Here is a 27,502-nt window from a genome sequence, read left to right on the forward strand (position 1 = left end):
TTCCCTTATTTTATTTCTTCAAGGCACACCATGCATACCAACTACACTTTCAATTGCTACATTTCCCACTCTAGCATTCAGATCTCCCATCATTACCACATTCACATTTGCTCCAAAACTCTTCAGACACTCATCAACATTATTCTAGAATGACTCTCTTCCACATCCCTTTAACTACCAGGCTCATGTGCACTCACAAATACCCACAACTCACGACCAAATTTCGCTTCCACTCACATCAGTCTTGATGACACCTCCTTCCATTCAGTCACACACTGCTGCACTTCCAGGCTCACCAGTAAGTCCACACCTTCTCTCGCCCTTCCTCTATCAACACCTGACATCCTTCCATTCACACGTCCAAAGTTAGACTCACCTTTCCCTTTTATCTATGTTTCACTCAAAGCTAACACATCCAACTTTCTTCTCGCAAATATTCTGCCAATCTCCTCCCTTTTAGTCTCAACTGTACTACATCCACACACATTCAGGGGCCCAATCTTCAAGGTATGGAGAACTAACAGAGGAGGGGGTCCCTAGTCCCCTCACCCCGTCCCTTTTAGGTGCCTTTTATGACACAGGGAATTCGGTGGCAGAATTCTTCCTAACACAGTCTGGTTGCAGAGTGGTAATACCAGCCCATAGTGCACCAGATTGTGTCCCCAAACCATAGGGGTGGACTGGGGGTACCGATGCAATATCTGGCAGGAGGTTTGACTGAATTACGCTGGATAATTGAGAGATTACTGTATACACTCAACCCCCTGCTATCACGCGTTCAGTTATCACGCACACATCAAATGCACAACCATACATGCTATCACGCACCCCAAGACCGCTATCACACGTCGAGTTTGAAGACAGGCTAAGCGAAACATTCACACGGCACTTCATACGAGGTTTGCAGAGGATACGATGGTTAATCGGAACAGTAACATGGTAAAATTCCCGATTATAGCACGGGCATTTGGAATGCATCTGAACGGATTCCTGCTGAGGACACGACGGGCAAAACAGTGACCAATACTCATTCGGCTCGAAAGAATATATCATACTACAGCATTGAAATTTAGCCTAACACTGAATACTTATTAATATTGTATTTCAGAATAAATATCAATCGTTTTGAAACCCTTATAAAGAGATAATATTTCTCATGCCAAAAAAACTGTGATGTCGATAAAGTAATCACGTGTTTACAACTGAGACGGGGCTCTGACGACAGTGTGAGGAACATGTGTGATAGCGTCCAAGTTTTGTTCCACTTAAATGTTCCTCAGTCATTCCTGATATAAGGTACCATGTGATAAACCCCTTTTAGCTGTGGACACTAAAGAAATGGAGACAGCCAAAGAGATCTGGCGGCAACTAAGCCACTCCCAAGCTTCGGAACCCATCAAACCACCCAAGCAGTAATCCTTATAAAAGTTTGATGGCCTTTAATGTTGTTTATTTATTCATTATACTGTTATTATTAATATAATAATGCTTTATTTCATGCTAGAGGAGCGATTGGCAGGAAATCGTAAGCATAAGGTGGTTAAAAGTTAGAAAAATGGGCCACCGAAAAACCAATTATAAATTTTCCCATTGATTGTTCAGTTCAGCTATCACGTATTCAGCTATCACGCACGTTTCCTGTGACCAATTAGGCACGATAGCAGGGGGTTGAGTGTATAATAATGTCTAAAGAGTAATAGTTTGGTTTGAAATGGGAGGGTAAATGAACATGAGGTATTTTCTGAATAGGGTGTGTTATTTATATCAGCAATATATTAAGCAACCGATGCAAAAATTTTGATGAAAATATGCATCAGACATTGATTCTTTCATTTCTTTCAGGTCTGTTTGTTTTGGCACCTCCAACAGACTGTGAATTAAACTGTGATAAGTTACCTTGTATTTGAGTGAATTATAGTCTCTTTAATGAGTACAAATATGAAGTATTTTCTTTACAGGGTGTCAAATTATCTCAGTGATATTACACTGGGTACTGCACCTTATTTCAAAACATTGATAAAATTATGCATTGGACAACAATTATTTTAGTTGGCTCAGGTCCAGCTGTTGGGGAGCTTCAACCCTCCTCTAAAAAAATCCAAATTATTGTTGGGGACAGCATAAACACTGCCTCCAAATGAGGGCCTCGGAAGACTGATTAGGGACAACTGTGAAAACCAAAACATATGTTTGGAGCTACGCGAGATGTCAGGGACAACTGTGAAAAATGGACTCTAATCGTGACTCCCTACACTGCTCGATCTCTGACAGGCTCCCGGTTCAGTCCTCTGTCTCTGAGGTTAAACTGTATGACCTCATCATATGTCATTTTCTGTATCTCAAAACACTACCCTCAACGTTTATACCTCTCACCCTCCAAACTCAGTAGTCATCCTCTATCAACTCCACATGGCCAAACCATATCACTCTGCTCCTTCTCACCACATCACTATGCCCTTTTTACTCTAACTTGGCCTACAACTGCCATCTCTCCATCTTGGATGTTGTTATAAAAGTTTACTGGTACCACTAGAAAATGGTACTAGTCACAGAGAAGTGATCTGATGGGATGCTCAGCTGTAGTATTGTCTCATTCTGCCACTGACCTATGTAAAACTAGCTGCAACAACACAAAAATGTGAGTCATTAGTGTCAACGATGCACAATAAATTCCCATCCTTCCTCACAACTCTTTATTCACCTCCTGTGTAGCTGAGCTGGGGACCATAAGAAGAAGAATATAATGGCCATAGTCTTAAACTGTGGGCAGGTATTCACCTTGCCCCATCCACTTCTTTTGGCAATCTTAACGCACAAAAGGGAGAGCATTCCCCGTCAAACAGGAGAGGATTACAATACAGTAAATTCCCATCCTTCCTCACAACTCTTTATTCACCTCATATCCAGCTGAGCCAGAAACCACAACAACAAGAATATAAGGGTCGTAGTCTTAGATTGTGGGCAGGTGTTCACCCTGCCCTATCCATAACTTTTGGCACCGTAAACTTAATGCACAAAACGTTCCCTGTCAAATGGGAGAGGATTACTGCAGCGGAGTACTGGAATCCGCAGGGAGTCTCGCAGCATCGCTTTGCATGCCCCTTTGTCATATTATAGCAACCTTGTGCAAAGAAAACTATTTAGAGTTTAACCCCTCCGTGGCCGAAGGCCCGGAATTTTCCGTGCAAGCCAGGCGACGCCGGGGTTATTTTTTGAAGTTTCGAAACTTGATTTTTTTTCTTACCATATTGAAGAGAAAGTTCAGAGGCTCCTAACAGTACAAATCCCAGCTTCCTAGACGCATTTTATGGCTTGCAATGGAGCAAGGAAGTTGTAGAAATATCGGCAACTGATATCGCCGCCCAGGGGCACTGCCGCAACGCAACTGGGCAGGTGTTGTTATTTTTTTTTTACCTCCAAAAACAATACGAATGGTGCTGATATGTTGTGCATATATGAGATATGATGATATCGGATGATTTCAGTACATAATCTGTTAGGAATGGCTGGAAAAAAAAATTGTTATGAATAGTTTTTCACCTCTTTTATATGAAATATGTTTATGGTAGTTTCAAGTTATTTTTTATGTTATCGTTGTGCCCATGCTTGGAAAAGGGAGTGAAAGAGTTGAATTTTCGGTCCTAAATGAGAAAACTGCACATCCTCCAAGGTTAGACTCTGCCACAGGAGAATAAAGTGGAGGGTCAGATCCGATTAGCAATGCAGAAGTCGAATTGCAAATTCGGGCTCCCACACCACGAGCATGGCTACAAATAGAATTGTAATGCAGTTTCTGAAGTCTAATTATTACGAATACAGATACAAAGCAGAAATAAATAAGTTTACAGACAGGGGAAAACGTATTTTTTCCGTAATAACATGATCATCTTTCCCCATCATTTTACGTTCATCTTTATCATTTTACCTTGTTATTTTTGCAATATATGTTGCTGCCTCGTAAACAGGGTGGTTGAATGTGTATTGCAAGGGAGGAAAAAAGATTGTATTTTCTGTCTGAGTTGAGATAATGGGTGTAACTATGTGTTTTTAGGCATGGCCACGAGCAAAAAAATCGTACATCCTCTCATCATGACAGTAGGTGATGAACTGACAAATGATATGTGAGAGGGTGAAGTCAAGGTCAGTCTCATGTCCCAGATTTTAGTTCACTTCCCAAAGGTTTTCACAGTTTTCTACAAGTTGCACGCATCAAATGATCCAAATCATTACAGCAAACCTAAGCAAATAGGTAAAGATACCAAGACAAAATGTATTTTTCACTTATTATCATGTCTTTTTGGTATGTGCCTATATTACTTCATAGGCTAATCGTAAACAGGTGGTTGTGTGTGTTTTGCAAGAGAGGACAAAGATGATATGTTCTGCCTGGGTCGAGATAATGGGTGTAGTTGTGCTTGTTTAGGCATGGCTAAGAGTGAAAAAATAAAAAATCCACTCATCACAGCAGCAGGCTTTGAACTGCTTGATGAGGTGTATGGGAGTGTAGTGTAGGTCAGTGTGAAGACGTTCAGAACGTTTGTTCAGTTCCCAAAAATTTTTGTAGTTTTTTATAGGCTGCGCTCAAATGACACCTGCAGCCATTGATCGGCTAAAAGTCATTTGACGCCGGCAGCCACGGAGAGGTTAAAGGACCATATGGTGTGTATGATGGGAATTTTAATTTAGTTATAATAACATTGTGTACAGAAAGAATAAGTGTTTAATATTTTTATTGTTTATAAAAGGCTTCACTGCTTCTCTGGAGATGGTTAATTTATGATATGAAAATAAAGATGAAATACTGTAAAACTTCCATTTTATTTTTCAATACAGTACAGTATTTTTTCCAAGCTGTTTATCAGATATGGTTCATGATACTTTTATAATTAGTTTGATCATTTCATGAAATGATTACTACAGCAAAGAATGGCCGAGTACTACCTAAACAGATGAATCGTGCACAGCCAATGGGGGACTTAAGCTTCCTGCCATCGAAAGCCACCACTGTTAACAGCTTCTCCACATCGGGTACGTTTTAAATTACCGTGATTTATCCTTGTTGATGTGTGAACCTGTCCAGTAAATTACCATCAGACACTACTGAAGTAACGAAAAAGCTTTATAAAAAAAAATATAACAGAGGAGAATACATTCAGTGGTAGGTGGTGGTGACCATCATTCACTCACTTGATGTAATGCTGCCTACTTCTTCTTTAGCCTTTATCATTCTTTTTCTGTGCCTGCCCTCCTCTCTTCGTATTTCTCCCATCTTTCCTGTCACTTCTAATTGCTTTTCTTTCCTTTACAGGTGGTTTTACATTGACTGACAAGCCCAATAGTTTCCTGTAAGCCAAGAAACCATTTACAATGCTGGGTGGTAACCATATAACCAAACCATACGTGCTCCCTACGTGTCAGCAAGTGGGCTGGTGGAGGGTTAGTGCCCCTCCCCATAAAACAAATAACTCAAAGTCAAATGGCCACCCCTTACGGGATTATGGCATCTGGGAATTGATAGATAGAATACATTGCTCTCATTTTTACTTCCCCAAAAACAAAGCACGAATTTTAAAAACCTGGCATTTATGTATCTCTTTTGGTCGTATTTAACAAAGCTGTTACAAAGCTGAGTTAAATCTTCCCTCCTGAAAAGTTCAATATATACTGTGGTTTTAGTCAAGCAGCTGTTCTGTTTGTGTCCGTCTCTCTTCTTGCGGAATTTAACCCCTGCTATCGATCTATCCATCTATTGTCAGACGCCATAATCCCGTAAGGGGTGGTCATTTGACTCTGAGTTATTTGTTTAACGAGGAGGGGCACTAACCCTCCACCAACCCACTTGTAGACACGTACGGAGCACGTATGGTTTGGTTATATGGTTACCACCCAGCGTTGTAAATTATTTCTTGGCTTTGCGCAGTGGCAGTATTGTAACCAATGAGGTCTTGCCTAAGTGACGTATTTGTTGCTGCTGTAAAGCTCGAAATTGGGAAAAGTTTTCAATACCATCTCAGCACTTCTGCGGCACCTCGGTTTGGGTTACCTTTCCTAGAAGGGTAGTCAAGTCGTATCCCACCTGCTCGTGGTGACCTCGCAGACACCCTGTTTTTTTTTTTCCATTTCTGTTTTTTGTGCTTTTTTTTCCTTCGGTTTTCTTTTTTCCTCCTAAATTAGGGTGACACAAACGGGGGCGGCGCTACCCGGGTTTTTCCCTGGTAGTATTGTATATACGTTTTGCTGTTGTTGTCATTTTGTTTTTTTTGTTCTCCCTTATCATGAGTAAACAACACCAGTGCCCTCGCTGCAGTAGGTCTGTAGCAAAAAGTGCACAAGCACTGAAGTGCGCCTACTGCAGCGAGTGGATTCATATAGCTTGTGAAAATTTGGATGCAGGCGACTATCCATTCATGAAGAGGAGCCACCAGCTGGGCTTTCGCTGGCTGTGTAGCCAGTGTGTTGCACCAGCAGACGAGGTCTTGGCTGGTGGAGGAAGTAGTACCAAGATGGAGTATGAAGATAAAGTTATTGGGCCAATCTTTCAAGCAATCAGAGACGTATCAAATAGACTGGAGGCACTAGAGACCAAGGTCTCATCACCTATGGCGGTCACACAAGATCAGGCCAAGTCATTTGCGGATGCTGTTCATGGGTCTCTCGTGGGGGGAGGGAAGGATCTGCCTGGGGGCGTGATTGAGATCAGTGCTCATGGCCAAAAAAAAGCCATTCACAGTCAGCATGTACTGATTGTGAAACCAGAGAGTGGCGCTAGTGCCCTGACAAATCAGATGGGACCAGAAGACATCAGAGGCGTACTTAACTCGGTACCGGTTGACAGCTGCCTTAAGACCAAGGCTGGTGGGCTGGTAATGAAGTTTCCGTCAGCTGAGGCCAAGGGGGAAGCAACTGGGGTGCTGACTGATCATTTTGGCCCTGAGGGCACTTTTTGCATATCAGAGCCAAAGAAAATTCTGCCTAAAATGACCGTGACAGGCCTTTCCTCTTCCTTGGATGACTCTGACATCATCCCAAATATTCTGAGAAAAAACAATAAAATTAAGATGCTCGTTGATCGAGGTTGTACCCTCAACCTTCTCTTCACAAGGACAAGGAATGACACCAAAACTGCTGTCTTGAAGATGTTGCCAGAGGTGAGATCCTCCATTGTAGAACAGGGCAATTACATCTATGTGGATCTTACAAGATGCCGCGCTTTCGATAGATTCTGGGTTACACAGTGTCATCACTGCCAAGGCTTTGGTCATACATTTGAGAGATGTTCTAGGAAAAGTGATGAACCTAAATGTGTTTTTTGTGCTGGAGCCCATAAATCTAAGGACTGTAGTAACAGAAATTCTCCCAAATGCATCAACTGCTCCTCTTTAAGACATCAAGATGCTAATTCAAAGTCACAGGTGGTTGCCCATTTTGCTTCAAGTAGAGAATGTCCAATTATTATTTCTCATAGGAATAGATTGATTGAAAACACCAATTTTGACCATTCAAAAAACTGACTACGTCACTCTTGAACCAGTTAAGGATGGGTCTTTTAAATATTCGTTCCATCCGTAATAAGATAGACTATATTAATGAAACCCTAAATCAGCACGAGCTTGACATATTGTGCTTGACTGAAACCTGGTTGTATGAGTCTGATATCGATATTATTCGTAATGCCTTGCCTAAGACACATTCTATTATTAGTATTCCCAGGCCTGCTGCTGACTATCCAGGAGGAGGCGTAGCACTCATCTACTCTGCAGCACTTGCAAACGTTTCTCTCATTGACTCAGACCTGACCCCATCCTCATTTGAATTTATGGAAGTATCAATAAATTTCCATCAGAATACCATTAGAATTGCAATTGTCTATCGACCAGGTCATCCGGGCAGAGATCGAGGTTTTATGGAGGAGTTTGGGCAGTTTCTTGAAGGGTTTTCTCTTAAACCTGGAGGACTTCTTGTTTGTGGTGATTTCAATTATTGGGTTGACAGTCCAGAGTCAAAACCATTTTCTTCAGAATTCCTTGAGTTGATCACCCAGAACAATTTTTTCAATCATGTGAGTAATCCAACTCATGTCTCAGGACATGTCCTTGACTTGATCTTGTCCCCTGTTGGTTGCAGGCGCGTATCAGATGTGGAGGTTGACTTATTTGACCCCCTCATCTCTGATCATGCTCTGATCACTCTTAGTTTTGATGTCCCAAAATCCCCTTCATATAAAAAGGTCATCAGGTTCAGAAATTACAACAATGTTGACCGCCAGTTGATGTGTTTTGAAATTGATCAACGTTTAAACTCCATCGATTCTTCAAGTCTTTCTTCTGGTGAATTGGTTGATATTTACAACAACGAGCTCAGGTCAATTTTTGACCATTATTGTCCTGAGGTAGTAAAAACAATCACTGTACGTGATAATTCTCCGTGGTATGGTCCATCCATTAATTCTTTGCGTAGACAACGTAGAAGGGCAGAACGTGAGTGGCGCTTGCAGCGGACCGAAGTAACTCGTTTGCGTTATGTTTTTGCGAGAAGAGCAGTCGTTCACACTGTAAAAGCCCAAAAGGCTAGGTATTATCAAAATAAAGTTGATTCATGTGGTGGTGATCAAAAAAAATTGTCTGCAGTTGTGAACAATTTGGTTGGTCGGAGGAATGTAATTGTTAAACCAACTTCTTTATCTGATGCCCAATTGGCTTCTGATTTTGCTTTATTTTTTACAAGTAAGATATCTCGCATAAGAAGTGATTTAGACAGCAGTTCTCCTAGTGAAGTGTACTCAGTTGACTTCCAGCCACGGTGCACCGGGGATCATTTGCTTTCAACATTTCATCCACTGGATGTAAACAAAGTCAAATGTTACATCAGAGAACTTAATAAAACATTTTGCTCACTCGATCCATGTAACATGTCACAACTGCCTGATGTGTATGAGCATGCTGCAGACTTTATCTGCAACATAATAAATAGATGCTTCTTAGAAAATAATTTTGTGCGGTCTGAGAAACGTGCTTTGCTTAGGCCCCTAATTAAGAAACCTGGCCTTGATGTCGAGAGCATGACAAATTATCGTCCTGTCTCTAACCTGTCTTTTTTATCCAAGATTATTGAGCGGGCCATACTTGACCAACTCTTACCACTATTGGAACACAACAGAGTTGTTCCTGTTGTTCAATCAGCATACAGAAAATACCATTCGACTGAAACTGCACTAATAAGGATTCAGAGCGACTTGGTGGCAAACACTTGTAGTGGGATGTCCTCTCTCCTAGTTCTTTTGGATCTGTCTGCAGCTTTTGATACAGTAGATCATAAACTATTGTTGGATGATCTGTATTTTTATGGCGTTCGTGATAGTGCCCTTTTGCTCCTTAAGTCGTATCTGTCGGACAGATCTCAGAGAGTGGTTGTTGATTACGCTAGCTCTGATTCTGCTCCTCTTCTATTTGGAGTCCCTCAAGGATCAGTTTTGGGTCCAATTCTATTTACTATCTACACAAGTAGTTTATCGTCTTTACTTGATGCTCATGATGTGTCCTATCATTTTTATGCTGATGACACCCAGCTCTATGTTAAGATGTCAGATATCAACGATACTAAGATAAAGTTTGAATCTCTAATGTCTGATATTAAGATTTGGATGGCCAAGAGGAAACTTAAGCTGAATGATGGTAAAACTGAGATCATCATCATCAGAGGAAACAGAAGGGGTGATGACACTGACAATGCCCTGGCTTTGAACATTGGCGTGTCACAGCTGCATCCAGTCAGTTCTGTTCGAAATTTGGGTGTTTATTTTAGTTCTAAGTTAAATTACAAAGAACACATTAATCAGGTTGTAAGAGGGTGTAACTTGCATATCAGAAATCTGTATTCTGTGAGAAGATTCCTGAATAGACAGTGCCTCCTAACATTGGTCCATGCAGTGGTCTTGTCTCGTGTTGATTATTGTAATTCACTGTGGGTTGGTCTTCCAAATAATATACTAACAAAAGTTCAGTCTGTGTTGAACAGGGCGGCACGGCTTATCTTTGGTCTCCCCCCGAGAACCTCAACTACCCCGTTTCTGATTGAGTTGCATTGGTTACCAGTAAAGGCTAGAATTGAATTTAAACTGTGTCTTATTACATTCAAGGTTCTTAAGTTTGGTGAACCGAAGTATCTTGCTGAATTGTTAAAACTCCCATCGACACGCCCGGGTGTGATGTTACGCAGTGAAGATGATTCCTTGCGTCTCGATGAGCCAGGAGCCATTCACCAGTCATCTTTCTCTGATCGTTCTTTTGCATATAGAGCCCCTAGATTATATAACAGATTGCCATTGTCCATAAGACAACTCTCTACTGTTGAATCCTTTAAGAGACAGCTGAAAGCCTTTCTTTTTTCAAAATGCTACGATCTGGAGAGAGGTATTATGACAGATGATTATAGGGTTTAATTTTTGCCACTTTCATGTATATATGATGTAGCTTGTATTATATACAAGAAATGTCACAATTCTTGTAATTGTAAAAATAACGAGCGCTAGTGAATTCCCAAAAGGAAGAACTGGCGCTTTTGAGAAACAAAAGGCCAGATTATTATTATTATTATTATTACAGGAAACCATTTGGCTTGTCACTCAATGTAAAGCCACCTGTAACAGAAAGAAAAGCAATAAGAAGTGACAGGAAAGATGGGAGAAATAGGAAGACAGGAGGGCAGGCAGAGAAAAAGAATGATAAAGACTAAGGAAGAAGTGGGCAGCACTACATCAAGTGAGTGGATGATGGTCGCCACCACCTACCACTATTCACCAGGCTAATTATAGCACTATGGGAATTTTTCCCACTCTAGCCTGTTTTCAAACAGGCTAGAGTTTTAATAACATGGAAACTATAGCAGTTAGGGAAACAAATTAAAGACCATATTACTCACCAACTCTTCTTCTTGTGAATGAAAGTATCTCCAGGTCTGTAGGTCTAGATCACTGCGTCGATGAGTAAAGACATAATGAAGAGAGTAGTTTTGGCAAGAAGGGTAGGCTGTATTTGTGCGTTAGCACATGGCCCTGATTTTGGTTTCGCTCTTCACGTGATAACTTCTCCATTACTAGATGACTAGATGCAATGATGCCCAAGGCATGCCCTACAGAAAGTCCTTTCCTAGTATCCTTGGAAAGAGGCTTGGCAGGGGTGGATGAGGCAAAAGTCCACGTGAGGTGGGAATAGAATTGGACGAGAAGGATTAAGAAAAAATCGTCTTACACCTGGCAAAGTCACAGAGATGACTGAAGTATGCCTGGCTCAGCTGGTGGGAGTCTCTCCCTAACTTTTATTACAAGATCAAACGGTGGCCACTTCAAACTGTGGCGTGACAACAAGTGTGGTTCCAACTGAAACCTGGCGAAGCCAGCCAATGATTTCTTAGCAGTTCTGACCGACATCCGGCAGTTAGGGGTTAATGTATGATGTATTAAATTATTCAGCATCGGCCAACAAAGCTCTAAGACCACCCCAGTTCCAAGATTTGATATGGCTTATTTGAAAGTGGTGGTAGCACATCTTCCCTGGTAATCTTGGAACTGGGACAGTCTCTGAACCAAGAGGGCTGATGTTGAAAAATTTAAAGCATCATACACTAAATTTCTGCCAAAAGAGAGACTGACACTAACAAAACAGGTAGTTTATTAAAACTACAGTATAAATCAAACATTTCAGGAGGCAAGATTTAACTGACCTTTGTGGCAACTTCATTAAAAACAACGAAAAAAAACATATACTGTAAGTGCCAAGTTTTCAAACTTCAAGCTTCGTTTTCAGGGAAATAAAACAACCAGAGCAATGTATTCTCCTTGGTTATATTTTTGTTATGAAGTTTTTTCATTACTTCGATGGTGTACGACAATAATTAACCGCACAGGTTCTCACATCAATAAAGAAAAATCACGGTAATTTAACACATATTCGGGGCAGGGAAGCTGTTAACAGTGGGAGACATCTGGTGGCAGATGACTTACAGAGCTGGGGACCTCCACAATCACTTCTGCAATCTGCAATAGCGGACCACATGATTTCAGCTGCGGAACTGCGATTGTGGTAAACTCATCCGAAACTTGCAGTATTGCGTTGCAGAAGTACTTCCGCAATCACAATCCTGTCCGCAAACTCCCACATGGCAGTCGGCATCTGTTAGTACAAGCTACAGCATGACTCATGAATATCAAGCTTGAACAGGTTTCCTGGCCAGAAGCAATGGCAGGCGAGGCGTCGCTACGTCAGTTAGCAGTAGGGATGGGTGGTACCAGGAGATTTTATTTGATATGATACGATACAATATACTATAAGCCAGCATGGCAGTGAATTTTGTGGCACGCATAGCTAATCATGCACTGCCATTCCACAATTTGACAGATGACAATGTTAACCCCTCCATGGCCAACGGCGTCAAATGACATTTTACCGTAGTGTGGTCACTGGCATCATTCGAGTGTGGCTTATAAAAATGGCGAAAAACTTTGGGAAGTGAATGAACATTTTGAACATCTTGAGACTGACCTACACTACACTTCCATACACCCCACTGAGCAGTTCAGAATCTGCTGCTGTGATGGGTGGATTGTCGATTTTTTTGCTCGTGGCCATGCCTAAACAAGCACAACTACATCCATATCTCGACCCAGACAGAAAATATCATCTCTGCCCTCCCTTGCGAAACACACACAACCACCCTGTTTATGATTATAAACAAATACAGGAATAAAAAAAAAAAAAAAAAAAATACAGCAATCTCTTTAAGACCCCGATGCAAAAAAAAAAAAAAAAAAAAAAAAAAAAAGCTGATATGTTTTCATCCCTACTCTAAATTTGCCAACACATGACGAACAGCTGTGTTTTGGTATGCAGTTCCTCTAACGTCCAATAGACTGCCCCTGCATCCTCCCCAATTCCCGCCTACCTACCATCGTGACTGCACGCTCGTCGCCATGGCTGCCCACGTGCTTGCTTTTGTGGTGGACAGGGAATAAACTGCAATACCTCGCCACTAGACCATGTGGGAATTTACAGTGTCGTGCAGTGTTAAGAAATCTGAATTCAGAGTTCCAAGGATTAAGTGCAGAGTGCAACACTGGCGTGTTGCAACTGGAGTGGCGCAAGTAAGAACACAACGTGCAGTGTTAAACAATTATAATTCACTGTTCAGAGGATTAAGTGCAGCACAACACTGGATTACTGTACGTGCTTCAAGTGCACCTTCACCACTCTCAGAGCCATAGAGGAGGCGAGTTAATCTTCGCAACGGTCACGGACGTGTCATAAGTACCCTGCACACTGCTAAATATTTTCCATACTCACTTCTAATTGCTCATTCACTGGTTCCTTTTCATTTATTTTATGTTTTTTTTCCCTTATTTGTGTGACTAGGGTCTTAAATAGGTGCTGTGCATGTCTGGTAGGGAGTTATTTAAGTGGCTTTCAAAGTTAGGTTGGGCTGAGGTCTATAAGTACCTGTCCAGGGGCATTTTTCCCATGTCCCAGACAAGCCTTTGGCTCTATTAAGTTGGAAATTGGAGGGATTACTGTATTATTTTTTATTTTTTACCTATTTGCTCAGGTTTGTTATACTGTTCTGAATAATTTTACATATGCTTTGCCTTTTACATGCATAACAGGAAAGTCTTCTGTGTCCACATGATGCTTTCGTGGATGGAAAGGCCTCCCTGCCCTCCCTGCTAATCATCTCATGTGAGGTGTGACTGGCAGGTCATCTTGCATTTCAACCCTCACTGTTCAGTCTGCACACTCAAGGGAAGACATTTATCTCATTTAGATCTTAAAACAGAAACACTTGCCTCCCTTTTCCAACAAACTCCACCACCCACACTACAAAACTAAGTCCATACTACCATAAACACAAAAAACACTGAAAAATGCTTAATAAATTCATACTACTGTACAGTATATTTTTTAAAATTCAAACCTCACGTATTATGTACCGAAAACTTCAAAAAGCACATACAGTATCTAGTTATTTTACACCTTTTCAGCACCATTATCAATGTTTTGGGTTAAAAAAAAAGAAAAAAAAAATATGTGCGATATTGCATCACTGCAGTACCTATGTGAGACCAGCATCAGCTGCCTAGATACGTCAGAGTTGGTCCTGAGGACAACAAGAGGGACTCCATCTGGCCCATATGCCTTGTTAGTATTGAGGCCTGTGATGGCAGAAAATACATCAGCTGAAGAAATTTTAATGTCAGCCATGAGGAAGTCAAAGGGGGAAGTGATGGAGGAACAGCACCAGAATTGTCTAAGGTGGAACAGGAGGAGAAAGTCTGAGTGAAGAGATCTGCTTTATCAGTAGAAGAAATAGCTACAGAGCCATCAGAGTGAAAAGAGGAGGGACGGATGATGAGGTAAAGTTGTTAGAAAGGTTTCTGGCAAGGTGCCAGAAGGAGTGGGAAGAATTTGAGTTGGAGAGTTGACAGCATTTAGTACGGTGTTTCCTGTAAGCCAAGAAACCATTTACAACGCTGGGTGGTAACCATATAACCAAACCATACATGCTCCCTAGGTGTCAACAAGTGGGTTGGTGGAGGGTTAGTGCCCCTCCCTGTAAAACAAATAACTCGGAGTCAAATGGCCACCCCTTATGGGATTATGGCGTCTGGCAGTAGATAGATAGACAGAAATTATTTTTAGCAGAGCAAAAGAACAGACATAGCACGATTCTGGGCAGAAACGTATAAAAGAAGAGATTCAGCGATGGGTTGGCTCCAGTACCTTTTATAGGTCCTCTCCTTGTTGAGGACAGCATTAGAACAAGCGTGATTAACCGCTTAACTGCGGGGCGTCACTTTCGTGACGCTTGGGAGCAAGGGATCATACCACGGGACGACACTTTTGTGATTCTGTGTTATTTTGAATTCGCCCGGGCTTTCAAGTGGTGGCTTGTATCATCCATCAGTACTGCCAATGTCCAACACTAGTCAGCACTCCTAATCTCATCTGTACTCCCAGCCACTGTTGGTAATTTAGCCATTTCTCCCCGTTCTTGACTCCCCTCCCTACCTCCCCTCCATTACCCTCTCCTCTCGCCTGCCTGGCCGTGCTGCGCTAAGTAATTCCTCCCTGGAATTTTCCACTGATTTCATCCATTGAAATAAGCCCTATGCCCTATTCTTATACCAAATAATATATACAAAAAAGAAATAAGGTAAGTGATAGTGCCATACACCTGGAATTGGCTAATTATCACCTGACAACACCTCATATGCACTCGTTCGCTAATTTTCGCTGTTTATTTCCCCTTGAAATATGCCGTATAATCTGTTCTCGTAATAAAAATATATATAAGAAAGGAAGGGAGAAGCCTAAGTGATATTTACATTCACCTGGAACTACCTAATTTATTATGTATTGTCTAGATTTCCTGCCAATCATTTCATAGCGTATATATTAGCAGCTGTCACCACGCTGACATTGGCAGCATTACACTCCCCCTACACAACCACACTGTATTCAGTTTACTGTCGTCTTTCAAGGTGAAACCACATCGGATTCGCGCCTGTCCAATTCCGCCGCTTTATAGCCCCATGCAAAGGGCCCTGTGACCTCTACCCCCTACTAAACCTCGTGTGGAAAGGGGTAAAGGGCTAAGTGACTGCTGTGGAACGTGAACTGGCAAATTTATCAATGAAAATGATGGACAGTGACTACGATCTTTCTGGTGAGTAAAACAGTGAAAGTGGAAATGTAAATAATGTGTAAACAGCAAGTGAAAGCAATGAATGTAAATATAAGTGAACAGTGGAAAATAGTTTTATAAGTTACTGCAAGTAACAGTGCATAACACAGTGTAAATAAAACAGAAATGTAAATAATGTAAATAAAATAGAGAATGTAAATAGAAATGTAAATAAGTAGTAATATAAGAATACGAGTATATATACTACAAGGAATGAAAGTGAAAGTTTCACTATAGCATGTATGAATAGGCTACTGGGAGTTGTGAAAGTGAAAGTGACAGATTCGCTCTCAACGCTAGTATACAGGACGAGAAAGTGAATGCTATGTATTTTTACTGAAAGACAAATTGAATGCCTACAGTGACAATAAACTAATATTACTGAAGGAAACTTGTGGATAAAGACTGGAGATATATATAAGTGTTATATAGTAATAGAAATATAAAGTGAAGTGTTTTTATGAATAATAAATGACAGAACACCAGCGGTGAACGAGCGCAAGTGGGAAGGTCATACGCGCTCATAATTTTCACTGCTTTCACATTTTTTTTTTTTTTTTTTTTTTTTTTTTTTTTTTGAGTATGGATTCCAAACTATTTAAAAAACATTGAATAGTGTTTCTAGTGATAATATCAGGCTGTGGTAATCATATTACGGGTTGTCGGGAAGTGTAAAGTGGAGACTTCGTTACTCAACTTCAGAGGTCTCCACAAGTCCTACGGTACTCGACGAAGGCTCAACAAACATCCCAGGAGAAGGCTGAAGGTATGTGCCATATGCATATGTAATTTTAATATTCTAGGACTAATAACTGATTTTTGGCAAATATTTTTAGAGAGTCTGTCGGAGTGCGAATATCCCCGCGAGACACGCAAGTCAAGCCAAAACAACCCCGCGGTTTAGGGGTTAAACCAATACTTTCTTGCATTAGTCAAAGGATATGAGAAAGGAATGTATGCTTCCATACCAGAGAGAATAACCTCCGTAATGCGCAAGGCACACTCAGATGGCTCCCAGCCATGGAAGCAATAAGCATTCCAGGGAAAATCAAAGAAGTACTGCCTGAGGGCCTCCCAATCCGCAGCTCCATAGTGCAACTGACAATGTTTCTTTGGAGGGTCCACAGGCCGTACCGGAGCTATAGGGCAGGTTAAGGTAATAAGGTTGTGATCGGAGGAGCCCAACGGAAAGAAAAGATTAACAGTGTAAGCCGAAGGATTAGTTGTAAGGAAGAGGTTGAGTATGTTGGAGCTCTCTCCAAGGCGGTCAGGGATACCGGTAGGGTGCTGGACAAGCTGCACTAGGTCATTAAGGATAGAAAAGGCTTATTCATCACATGGATCAGTGAAAGGAGAGGAGAGCAAAGGTGTTGGTGAACACTGAAATCTCCTAGAATGGAGATTTCAGGGAAGGGAGAACCCCTTTGAAGCCGTCTGACATCAAATTTTTCCCATGGTGCAGGTTCTCCAGAGCCTGTATGCATACTCCTATACACCAAACCCTCGTTTTTTAACTGATCGTTATTCGATAATTCGTTGCTTCGACATTTATAATTCTATACCCTTTTTCATTGTTTGGCATGGTTATCCCCATCATTTTGACAATTCAAACAGCGCGCTGCCTGACAGACCGGCTGAGCTGCCTCAGTGACACTCCCGTGCTCTGCCCTGCTGATCAGTTGCCTATTCATCCATCTGCATTGCTATCTGACCACATGGAATATTATAGCACCACCATGGCTCCATCCAAGACCCCTACTATTGCCCCTGTCAAGCATAGTCATGTGCTCACCAACATGAGTAAGCATTAACGTAAGTGTGTGACTTTCGTACATAATTTATGGTGTGTGTGTGTGTGTGTGTGTGTGTGTGTGTGTGTGTGTGTGTGTGTGTGTGTGTGTGTGTGTGTGTGTGTGTGTGTGTGTGTGAGAGAGAGAGAGAGAGAGAGAGAGAGAGAGAGAGAGAGAGAGAGAGTATTCTGATGTAGTACACTATGTACAGTCGTGGTCATAAATAATCACCCATCCTCCGGTACCCCGTGCTTCAGGCTGGCTCCTTTATGCATGGCAAGTTACAGTGGAGCAAGAGGAGCTGAGAGGGAGGGGTCAGAGAAAGAAGGGAATGTGGGTCGAGGGACGAGCAATGGTGCAAGGAAGGAGTGAGGAAGGGGAGGGAGGGTATGCAGAGGAGGGAGAATGAAATGCGAAGTGGTGGTCACATTATTTGTCTATTTTCTTTCATTCAGGGCATGATACAAAGGAGTTAAAATTCGACAGATAATGTTGAATTACATCTTGTATAGCGGCATCAGATAACATGGTTTAGAGTGGTGATATCAAGGGCTGGCTCATGAGAGAAATATACTCATGTGACAGATCAAACATTAATGCAGAGCCAGATATTGTACTGGTGTTTAGGCCTATCTGTGTATTATGACTTCGGATGTAGAATGGAATCTGAATGGCTTTGACTTTCGTAATGGTTGTGTAATAAACGGAACTAAATATCATAATGCACCCTCTGACATGGCTGTGTCCACAGTAAATACGATCATCCTTTTGGTATACACTTCTTCAATACAGTCACAATCATGTCAACTATATTATAGCACCTCTATATCAAAAGGCTATTTAATATAATTGTGCATAAAAGGTAAATAAATCTGATGTCTCTGCACCTGGCTGGATATGATAAAGCTATCTCTAATAATCTGTTGCTTTGATTCCATGCCAGTTTAGGTTTGAATGGTCATCTGACAACCCCAACACCCTCTCATTACCTCGGAATGATATTTTCCTCCGACAAAAAACAGCCAGTTACAAATTAGTGGACATGGCAATAGTGTGTTGTGCTGGAAAAGTCTGGCTCTGCACTAATGTTTGATCTGTCACTTCAGTATATTTCTCTCATGAGCCAGCCCTTGATATCACCACCTATCTAAAGCTTATTTGATACCACCATACAAGGCGTAACGCAGTATTGTCTATCGGATATTAACTCCTTTATATATATCACGCCCTGAATGAAAGAAAACAGACAAATAATGTTACCACCACTCTGTATTTCATTCTCTCTTCTGTACCTACCCTCCCTCCCCTCCCTCACTCCACCCCAACACCATCGCCTGACCCCCCACCCACCTTCCCTTCTCTCTCTGGACCCTCCATCTCAGCCCCTCTTACTCCACCATGAATTGCTACACATAAAGGAGCCAGCCTGAGGCACACGGTACCGGAGGATAGGTGATTATGACCACAATTGTACTGCGTTTTTTTTTTTTCTCATTATTGTTATATATTAAACAGATTAAAAACATTCCTCTTGTTTAATAAATAAAAGGTGTAAAATAATAAATATTGGTATTTCCATCTTTCCTACATATTTCTGAATGATAAAGGTGGTCAGGAACCTAACACCTGTATTTCTTAACAATCATATGGGAAAAATAGGTTCATTGTTCAACTAATTTGTTATTCAACCACTTTTTATGGAACGCATCCCAGTCTAATAGTGGGTGAGAGGTGTACAAAGTATTCAAGAACAAATACCAGTCCTTAATAATTATAAAATAAAAGAGGTAAGAAGTGCTACCATTAAGAGACTGTACTGAATAAGAATCTTAAAAACTGTCATGTTTCTTTTTATCTTAAGATTTGGAATTTTAAAATTAATCAAGGCTACAAACCGTTTGCCATGTCTACCCATACGAAGGGGTGCACTCTCACGCTTTCAAGGTTACCACTTATGTTGAAGGTGTGAACTTCCACTTTGAACAGGGCGCAGGAAGGTCAACCCCTGCCCTAAGTTTCAAGACTATAGGCGTGAGTCTCTTGTCAGTGTCATAATGTGAGAATGTATGCTCCCCTCCTCACCTTAGTGTAGGAACAGTGGCTTGTTGGTGGCATTTGCATGGGGGGGTATATAAAGTATAGTGACCCCATGGTTATCATGCATAACTGGTACCGAGCCTAGTGCATGATAACGAAAGCACGGAACCTATGGGATTAATCCTAATTAGTCTCAGGCAACCCACTCATAAACCCAAGTTTTCCCCCTTGCAACAATTTATCTATCTATCTATCTATTGCCAGACACCATAATCCCGTAAGGGGTGGCCATTTGACTTTGAGTTATCTGTTTTACGGGGAGGGGCACTACCCCTCCACCAACCCACTTGCTGACACGTAGGAAGCACGTATGGTTTGGTTATATGGTTACAACCAAGCATTGTGAATGGTTTCCATTAGGCTTGTCACTCAATGTAAAACCACCTGTAAAGGAAAGAAAAGCAATAAGAAGTGACAGGAAAGATGGGAGAAATAGGAAGAGAGGAAGGCAGGCACAGAAATGATAAAGGCTAAGGAAGAAGTAGGCAGCACTAGATCAAGTGAGTGGATGATGGTCACCACCACCTATCACTAATTTTATCTGCTGATTCTTTATTTTTTTTTTAATGTGTCTGACTCCGGACATAGGCTTCACAGCCTGTTCTGATGTAGTCCTTCTACATACCAGACACCTCCACATGTCACCACTTCAGAGCTAACACCCACCATCCATATTGAATACTGTACACGCTAGGGCTGCCTCATAAAGGACTGGTGCACTGGTATAAGCGGGGGTATTTTTACGGCATGTAAGCGGGTCTTCTGGTAGTTCAGTAAAGTCTCCTTTTATGAAATTCAAATCCTTAACCTGTTCCCTGCCCAAGCCGGGAATCGAGCCTGGGTCCATTGGAACTGCAGGCCACTTCTCTACCAATTCAGCCACCGCCTCCCCCTAGTAATGCATCTAGTAATAGAGTAAAAAAACCTATACAGTTATGGTAAATAGCAGAAACACACAAAGGCATGGTCGGTTAACAGTGATGAAAAGGGCACAATAAGGAAGTAACACAGGAAAGATTTAGGAAATGGAGAAAAGGAATGGGGCTCAAGAGTTTGAGAGTAAATGCTGATAAAACAAAACTGATGATATCTAGGACTGGTGGAAGGACTGTCAAAGCAGAGGGAATGGGACCATGTGCAGCAAGCCACTGGGGCCTTGGAAGTAACTCCATCTTGTACAGTGTTTGTGATAAGTCGGTACATAAGAGATGTCCTAGTATGCGAAATAATGCCAATTTTGTGTGTGCAGCATGTCGGGGATAGCATGCAGAGACTGTCAGGGATGAACGGACTGATCCTGCTAAAGAGTCGCTTGACTGTAAAGATGAGTTCTGTTATTTGGGAGACATGTTATGTCCTGGAAGTGGGGCTGGATCTGTGGCTAGGGTAAGGAGTGACTGAAGGAAGTTCAAGGAGTTGTTGCCTCTCCTGACACTGAGAGGGATCTCCCTCTGTGCTAAGGGATCTTTATATGCAGCAAATGTTACGAGCATTGCACTTCATGGGAGTGAGACCAGGGCAATAAAGGAAGACGCTATTTATGGGTTCGGATAGCGACATGGAATGTAAGGGGTGCGAATGATGAGGTGAAAGAAAGAGACTGTCCAGGTGCTTGAGGATGCAAAAGTGGATGTATGTGGAATAACAAACAAAATGGAGAGGTTGGACTGTGAGAGAATGGGAGTAAAGATGGGGTATATGTGTGGGAGTAGGTGAGAAAGAGAGGGCAAAAGAAGGAGTATATATTCCTGTGTGCAAGAGATGGAAGGACAATATAAGACAGTATAGATCCATTGGGGTCAAGGATTATGTGGATAAGAATGAAAGTTGGACTACGAATGTGGGCGATTATGTGTGTGTACGTGCCAATGTAAGATTGTAAAAGTACAGTGAAAGAAGAGTTCAGGACAAATGCGGGAGCGTGCATGGAAAAGTTTGAAAGGAATGACAAAGTGTTTTTGATTGGAGATATGAATAGAAAAGTATGGAATGTGAAGGTGGATGTAGTAGCTGGTGAGTGGGGTGTGCCCGCAGAAGTGGATGAGAATGGCAGTGCTCTAGTGGCCATTTGTGCAGGGAGGGGGTTGGTGATAGCCAATACCCTCTTAGGACACAAAATAGTCCACAGGTATGCATGGAGAGTGATGAGATGGGTATGTAGTGAAATGAATGAATGGAAGGCAATGACTGATTATGTGTGTGTGGATAATAGAATGAGAAGGTATGTAATGGATGCAAGAGCATACTGAGGTTGGAGGAGTGGACTCTCTGATCACCACAAGGTGGTAGTGAAAGTCAAAGTTCATATGAAATGGAGGAGTAGGAGAAGGGAAGGACGGGAGAAAGTAGTCTATATAAGGAGGGTAGAAAGGTTACAAAAGGATGGAAAAAGGGCAGAATATGAGAGAAGGGGAGAAGCAATTGGGTAAATATAACCTGGAGCAGCTGGGGGATGTGGAAGGCAAGTGCATTTCATTTGCAGAAGAAATCTGTGCAGCATGTAAAGTGGTGTACGGGGTGAGAAAAAGACACAAGCGGGTGCAAGGAACAGCATGGTGGAATGATAAGGTGGGACAGCCTGTGGCACAAAAGATTAAATAATGTACACTCAACCCCCTGCTATCAAGCGTACAGCTATCACACTTATCTGCTATCACGCACACATCAAATGAACAACCATACATGCTATCACGCACTCCAAGACCGCTATCACGTGTTGAGTTTGAAGACAGGCTAAGCGAAACTTTTTCACATGGCACTTCATACGAGGTTTGCAGAGGATACGATGGTTAATCGGAACGGTAACGTGGTAAAATTCCTGATTATAGCACGGGCATTTGGAATGCATCTGAACGGATTCCTGCGGAGGACACGACGGGCAAAACAGTGACCAATACTCATTCGGCTCGAAAGAATATATCATACTACAGCATTGAAATTTAGCCTAACACTGAATACTTATTAATATTGTATTTTAGAATAAATATCAATCGTTTTGAAACCCTTATAAAGAGATAATATTTCTCATGCCAAAAAAACTGTGATGTCGATAAAGTAATCACGTGTTTACAACTGAGACGGGGCTCTGACGACAGTGTGAGGAACGTGTGTGATAGCGTCCAAGTTTTGTTTCACTTAAATGTTCCTCAGCCATTCCTGATATAAGGTACCATATGATACCCCCTTTAGCTGTGGACACTAAAGAAATGGAGACAGCCAAAGAGATCTGGCGGCAACTAAGCCACTCCCAAGCCTCGGAACCCATCAAACCACCCAAAAGTAATCCTTATTAGAGTTTGATGGCCTTTTATGTTGTTTATTTATTCATTATACTGTTATTATTAATATAATAATGCTTTATTTCATGTTAGAGGAGAGATTGGCAGGAAATCGTAGGCATAAAGTGGTTAAAAGTTAGAAAAATGGGCCACTGAAAAACCAATTAGAAATTTTCCCATTGATTGTTCAGTTCAGCTATCACGCATTCAGCTATCACGCGCGTTTCCTGTGACCAATTAGGCACGATAGCAGGGGGTTGAGTATAGTGAATGGATGAGAAACAGAGCACTGAGGAAGCTGAGTGACAGAAGAGGGAGTTGTATGTCTAGAGGAAGAGAGGTGAAAAGATAAGTAGGAGAGTAAGATGAAAGTGGATGAGGAATTTGGAAGGAAGTAGAGTGTAGAGTAGAGGGAATGTAAGAAAATGTTCTGGAAAGAGGTGAAGAGAACTAGACAGGGTGGTAAAGAAGTACAGGTCTCCCTCGTTTTACAATTGATATGCGTCCCTAGAAAGGCAATCGTATACTGAAATATCGTATAGCGAACTTAAGTTTCATGGGAAAAATAGGGATGCGTTCCTGGACTCGTATATAAGAAACCCAACACCCATACAAGTGATATATTATGCAATAATAATGATGCTTTATGTACTGTAGTGCATCTGAATCACATATGAATGTACATTTGCAAACATAAAAACGAAATAGCATAAACAACAGCATGAAATACAGTACAGTATGAAGAACAGGAAAAATAATTAATATCCTGGCCACTAATGCACACAGACGCACAGAGTTTGCAAGCTGAACGAGCTCAAGGGTGAGACTGGGCAGTGATGTGGTTTCGGGACAATTCGTCGTCACAAAAATAACAAGATAATTCACCATCATTAATGAAGACAGCTATGGGTGACACTAGAATATAATTTAAAGGCGACTACAGCGAGGAAGAAACAAGTTAATTATTGACTACAGGTGCCACTAATAAATAATACCCAAAGCCTACGCTGTTGAACATAGACTTTGATGGATCCCCCTAAAATATAGTTATTCAAGTATTGATTAATTAATAATAAGTATATTTATAGAATGACGGGGAATCGTCCATGTTTTGACGGCGAATTGCCTGATGCCGAATTGACTTGACGGCGAAATGTCTTGGAACCAGTGATGCTTGGTTGGCGGAAGAACGGGAAACTGTGTGCGCGGGGTGGGTTTGCCACGCAACTCTCTGGTGATCTACCTGTGCGCAGGGGGTTCTCCTCATTACCAATCATAAATGTAGGGGAGTTCAATCATAAAATGAACGATTGGTACTAAAAAAGAATGATCATAAAAGCGATATATCGTAAAACGAAACATCATACAACGAGGGAGACCTGTGAATCGGGGAGTGAATGATAAAAATTGTAGATTGCTGCTCGAGATGGAAGAAAAAGTGGGCAGATGGAGAGAACAGTAAGGAGCTGTTAAACATAGAGAATGAAAGTACTGCATGTGTAAGTGGCTGGGGAATGGCTGGGAGAAGGAGGGATCTGAGAAGGCAAGAAGAAATCAGTAGGATGAAAGTAGTGGATGTAATAAGGAATGTCAAAATAGGGAAAGCCCCAGGAACTGATGGAGTGTGTGGTGAAATGTTGAAGTTTGGGGGAGAAATAGCAGTAGAATGGATATAGAAATTGTGCAGATTGGTCTTGGAGGAAGGAAGAGTCCCAGAGGATTGGATGTCAGATATAATTATTCTCCTGTACAAAGGAAAAGGGGAAAAAGAAGTGTGCAGGAATCATAAGGGCATTTGTCTTCTTCATGTAATAGGAAAATTATACTGTAGGATACTTACTGACAAAGTTAGGGAAATACTAGAGGAATTCGTAGAAGAAGAACAGGGAGGTTTTATGAAGGGAAGAGGTTGTGTAGATCAGATATTCATTCTTAAGTCTTTAGTTAAAACATTTCTTGAGAAGGGAAAGAAATTGTATGCAGCCTTCATGGATTTGGAGAAAGCATACGACAGGGTGGATAGACAAGGAATGTGGAATGTATTACATATACACCAAGCCCTTGTTTTTGAGTGATTGTTATTCGACAATTCGTTGTTTCAACATTTATTAATCTATACCGTTTTTCATTGCTCAATGTGATTATCCCCGCCATTTTGAGAGACTGGCTGAAGTGCCTCAGTCTCCTGCGCTCTGCCCTACTGATTGGTTGCCTCTTCATCTGTCTGCATTTCTACTTGCCTTGTGGAATACTACAGCACCACCATGGCTCCACCCAAGACCTCTACTATTACCCCTGTCAAGCGCAGTCATGTGCTCACCAACCTGAGGGAACGTTTCGCCATCACATGGTCGGGTAACGATTGAGCCAATGATTAAAGAACGCTCATAATGCACAGTACTGTTTTGGCAACAGTTTTACATAATGCACATCTTACTCTGCACTAGGTTAGGTAGGTTATAATCATTAGGGTGGTCCTGGGAGCAAAGCCCTCCAGTTAGGTTACAGCACTTCCAGTTTGGCTTCCACTGCTATTTATGGTTTTAAACTGAATACATCTGACTTTGTTTGGTGTGGTGATGTCATGTCTAGTGGGCGGGATCAGCAATATGCATGCTATTGAAGGCTTTCAAGCCACAGGCAGCTTTCTTTAATATCGCTAAGTAAGTATATTTTGTTTGTTCTCCAGTATTTTTTTGATCGAAAGTCAAATGTCAACCATCTGAGATGTACTCATATGTAGTACTAAAATAAAGTTCCTTGAGAATGCAGGTCTATAAGAAAACAGCTCAAATCCCTGTGTCACTTTTGTTCATATTTACTGGTATTTTTTCCATCTTTATTTAATATTTCTTGAATGACGAAGGTGGTCAGGAACCTAACCCCCCTATTTCTTAACAATCTTATGGGAAAAACTGGTTCATTATTCGACCAATTCGTTATTCAACCTGTCGAATAGTGGGGGAAAGGTGTATATGGAGTAAATGGGAAGTTGTTGAATGCCGTGAAGAATACGTATGAGGGGGCCATGGCTGCAGTGTCTGTGGATATTCAACTCTGTGAAATTTTCTAGATGAATGTTGAATTGAAACAGGGATGTGTCATGTCCCCATGATTATTTAATCTGTATATGGACTGGGTTATAAGAGAGGTACAAGGTGGGGTAGTGGATGCTGGAGTGACTAATGAGTGAGGGAAGTGTTTGGAAACTTCATGCACTGTTGTTTGCAGATGATACTGTATTGTTCAGTGAAGACGAAGGGAAATTGCAAGGCTTGGTGAATGAGTTTAGGAAAGTACGTAAGAAACGGAATCTACGGGTGAATGTAGTGAAGAGTAAAGTTATGGTCTTCGAGAGAAATGACGCCACTGAATGTACAGTGAGGAAGAAACGGAAAATGTTGGAGCATTTAAGTACTTGGGTAGTGTGATGAGTAAGGATGTAAGTTTAGAAGGAGAAGTGCTTGAAAGGGTACAACAGGGAAGAAAGGTTGGTTCTTTGAAAGCAGTGTTAAGGAACAGGGATGTGAGTATGGAAGTAAAAAATTCACTGCATAACAGTATTGTGATACCAACCCTAACGTATGGATGTCAAGCTTGGACCTTGTTGGAGGGACACAAGTTAAGGGTGACAGCAGTGGAAATTAGTTACTCGAGAGGAGCATACGGAGTTACAGGGAGAGACAGATTGACAAATGAGGAAGTGAAAGAGCGTTGTGATGTGGTTGTGATAGAAAGCGTTAGCGGAAATACATTGAGGTGGTTTGGCCATGTGGAGAGGATGGAGAGTGAGAGACTGATGAGGAGGGTGTATGTGAAAGAGGTAAAGGAGAGGAGAGGGAGGGGAGTGCTGAGGATGAGATGAAGGGATGGAGTGGAGAGGTATACGAGATATAGGGGTGTGAACCGGGAGCAGAGCAGTGAAATGGTGTTGGCCAGGGCAACATGAAGGAAATTTGTTTGTGGCCACCCCTTATGGGATTGAAGCATCTGGCAACAGGTATATGGATGTTTGTAGGCTCAAGTGTACAGAAGTGACAATGATTAGATGGATATATACTGCATCCTTAAATGCGATGCCTGGAGGGGCTATGATTATGACTGCAGAGTTGAGAGGAAGGATGGAAGTGGAGTGTACTGGTATTTTAATGAGAAGGGGTAGATTACAATGGTTTGGGCATGCTGAGTGGATGGAAAATGACAATTGGGTGCAGAATGTGAGAAGTGTGAACATAGGGGTAGAGTTGCAAGAGGCAGACAATAAAAGGACTGGAATGATGTCAAAGAATGTGACCTCAGGGATATAGGGAATGAATAGGGAGGCTGCCAAAGATCAAGAAACATAGAGAGTTGCCATTAGGTGACCAAAGCTGACCCATGCGTGCATGTTGGAGTCTTTATAAACGATACAATAGGAACAGCATGATAACCCTTCCAGGTGTCTCATTCAAGGAGGCACTACACACCCAGGTGATCATTCTCATCTCTGAATGTCTGAGCCTACAAATATCCTTTTTCTTTACTGCCTAAATATCACTACTATACAGCATTATACTCCAAACACTATGCTGCATACAAGGGTCCCTTAGCACCAAGGAAGAGTCCTCT

General features: G+C 41.6%; 1 protein-coding gene across 3 annotated transcripts in view; it reads right to left on the reverse strand.

The window, feature by feature from the left end:
- The window catches only part of LOC145403197 (E3 ubiquitin-protein ligase RNF34), a 214,781-nt gene that overhangs the window by 33,080 nt on the left and 154,199 nt on the right, over nucleotides 1-27,502 (reverse strand). The window lies entirely within an intron of this gene.

The sequence above is a fragment of the Coenobita brevimanus genome, chromosome 60, assembly GCF_032717465.1.
Source record: "Coenobita brevimanus isolate Jiangsu-jjx chromosome 60, ASM3271746v2, whole genome shotgun sequence".
Classification (NCBI taxonomy): Eukaryota; Metazoa; Arthropoda; class Malacostraca; order Decapoda; family Coenobitidae; genus Coenobita; species Coenobita brevimanus.